General features: G+C 35.8%; 1 long non-coding RNA gene across 1 annotated transcript in view; it reads right to left on the bottom strand.

Moving 5' to 3' along the window:
- The window catches only part of LOC107101905, a 22,401-nt gene extending 21,924 nt beyond the window's left edge, over positions 1-477 (bottom strand). The window contains exon 1 of the long non-coding RNA XR_001482106.1: positions 262-477. This is a non-coding gene — a long non-coding RNA (uncharacterized LOC107101905). The remainder of the gene's footprint in view (positions 1-261) is intronic.
- Positions 478-3,137: the final 2,660 nt, after the last annotated feature.

Here is a 3,137-nt window from a genome sequence, read left to right on the forward strand (position 1 = left end):
ATTAGCGCTACTGGATCTAAAAATATGTGATAACATCTGGTAATACTGAAATAAAGTATGACTATTAAATATTTAAAGCAGAAAGGAGACGACCACAGCACGAAAATAAATGAAAGAGAAAAGTTCTTTAGATATTTTTTTAAACAAGGTAGAGAAGTTAGAACAAGTTTTTAAAAGGACAACATGACCAAATCATGTTCTTCTTTTTTCAGAATTTTCCCTTCATTTGAATCCTTCACACAAAGAAAGGGATCTACTTACACATTAAGCACCGCAGACTGAATAAGGTGTTCTCCATCCTGATCTTAAGGCAAAATGATGGGTTGTTCTGCTTTGGTCAAATATTGTTCCTTTCACATCAAGCTGCAAATGCAGTCTGTAGGAAAATGCAGATGTCTGAAATAGGAGCAAAGTTTTTACCCCAGCTTGAGACCAAAATACATTTTTATAACACTGACATCACTGCACTGAGTTCCTGTTTTCATGTTTCTTGACAAAGGAAAAAAAAAAAATTTTGTGCCTCTGTCACTGAGAATATTTTGGTGACAGATTAAGAGCACACTTTGGTTCTATTTCAATATAGCAATATAGACTTAGATCAGAACATCTTTTTATAAAAACTGACATCACTGCATCAGGTTCCTGTTTTGATGTTTTTTATTAACTGGCAAAATGATCAGATAAGTAAAGTGACTTCTGTTTGCATTTCAATTTTCTAATAATTATACATCAACTAATAAATATATGCAGAGCAGTGCTGCAGGACCCAAACAAAGAAACTGATAGAAAATGACCACCTACCAGAGAAATGAAGAAAGAGCGATCTAACTGGGAAACAAAGGGTTAAACTTAACCAAAAGCTTCACAATAAGGTGAAAATACTGACAATCACACAGAACAGAACCTTGTATGGGACCCTGGTCAGAGACAGAGCTGTAAAAAAACAAAATTGAATTAGAAACAGAACCAAAGTGACCAACAGAAAAGTATTAAGCACATACCATAATAACCTAAAAGGTTGATGGGCAGCAATGATTGTTTGTCACTGAGGCAACTCACACTTTCAGCATCGGACCAGGAAACTTCAAAACCTCCTGCTTTCATAGCAAAGAGTCAATGTGCTGCTGGTAAGTTAATGAAGACATTTTTTTTTCCATTCCTTCATGCAAACAGTAGCTTAAAGCAAGTTTAGTATATTAATAGAAATATTTAAATTTTTTTTACTCTACCCAGCAACTTCATGCCTTCATATTTGACATATACTGTAGGACATTGTGTGAGAAGCTTCTGGCAAGCAGAGTTTAAAATTCCCCTTTTCATCTAAAAGAAACTAATGGGTGAGAATGATCTCATGTCTCAAATATAAATAAAGCCTTAGTGAGAAAAAGCAGGATATCATGTGTTAGTCGTTCAAGAGAACCGTAAAAAGGCTTAAATTGGAGACAACCAGACTTTCTCTCAGTTTTTTTTAAAGACGTTTCATTACCTATGAAGTGTTTAGTTTTCTTAAGAGAAGCATTAAAAATGCTCTTAAAAAGTGAAAGAAATGTGTCAGGCTGTGAGACACAAAGAAGGAGAGAGTTTTTTTCATTTCAATTTTCTTGTGAATATTATGTCTCATTTTTAATTTCTACTTTATTGTATGTTCCAATGCTGAATATTTGTCTTTTTCAGCATTGTTTCTGTTGATAAATGTGCTTGAGTGTGTGGTTTTCAACTTGGACCTCTCTGTGATACCAAAGAAAGAAATAATGAGGTAAATAAAATAAAATAATCTGTAAATGTTTGGTTAAATCAATTTACTTATAATGTCCCAAAATCTGCCCTGCTACCAGAAAACAAATAGTTTCTGTTTCTCTTTGTTCAGTTTTTAAAGGGCCATCAAAGGTACTTCAGACAATGGAGGGATCAGAAAGACCTCTCAGTATTCAGAAATGTTACAGCCACATCCTTTATCCATCTTTTTCTAACATATATCAATACAATTAATGCGATTAAAAAGGGGGACCGGAAGGTGTACTCCAATTACAGAGATATTACACTCCTCAGCCTCTCCGGTAAGGTCTACTCCAGGGTAGCCTGACGTAGTCCGACTCAATTCTAGTCAGAATATGAGTCTGATACTGCTCCATAGAGCTGTGATTATGGGGCGTGTTTCGAACGNATATTGGTTATTTATTCTCCAGTTTTATATTGTTAAAACACTTTACATAATTGTATTGAACATATTTTGACTTTTCCCTATGATGCTATTCTTATACATTTTTCTAAGGTCCACATTTGTGTAAATTTGCCCATTGTGGGACAATAAAGGGATTTTCTATTCTATGAAAAGGGGAGAAATATATAAGTAAATCTAAACAATGTATACAGCTGCAAAATCTCTAATATTCAACAACAAAAAATTATTAGTTAAGCATAATGTGCAAAACAGCAACAACAAAAAAATGTTTACTCCTATCCTATTATAGTCCCCGCACTGCAGATCTATTAGAATCTGTCCTTAAATTACAGCCAAACTCATTTACACAGTAAGAGATAAAAACCTTTAGATAAACCAAACATTACCGCAGCTTATCTGACTCAATAACCATTAAAACAACTATTTTCCTTCATTTCAGACGTAACAATTCACAGACTTGTATCATATTAAACTGAACTTCCAATTTTCACTACTGTTCGTGAGCAAATCACGGCTTGCTTGGTCTCGCAATGAATCCTGGGTAAACCAAGGATACCGAGGATACATCCGACCCGTCCTTCAAATCGGGCAAAAAGAAGGATGCATTTTAAGGTTGCATAACGAGGACTCTTGGAATCCGACCAGACCTCCGCGCCGCGCTATGACATAATCGTCCTTCGAATCTGGCCTTCTAAGGACGCAGCCCAGGATTTTAAACAGAGCAAGCATTGAGATCCAGCAACGACAAGGAACCAACAAAGAGTGACAGCAGAGGGAGAGAATATGTAGCTGACTGAGACAAAGGCAGGGCTAACGAGCTGACGAGGAGCAGGTGTGAGAGGAGACAACGAGTAAGCCAAGGGGAAAGGAACACACACAAGAGGGAAAAATAGGACAACGCAGAAAAACCTGAGAACTAACATAAATCTAGAAATTACAACAAAATAGGAATTAC

This window comes from Cyprinodon variegatus, unplaced genomic scaffold (assembly GCF_000732505.1).
Source record: "Cyprinodon variegatus isolate N-32 unplaced genomic scaffold, C_variegatus-1.0 Scaffold1171, whole genome shotgun sequence".
Classification (NCBI taxonomy): Eukaryota; Metazoa; Chordata; class Actinopteri; order Cyprinodontiformes; family Cyprinodontidae; genus Cyprinodon; species Cyprinodon variegatus.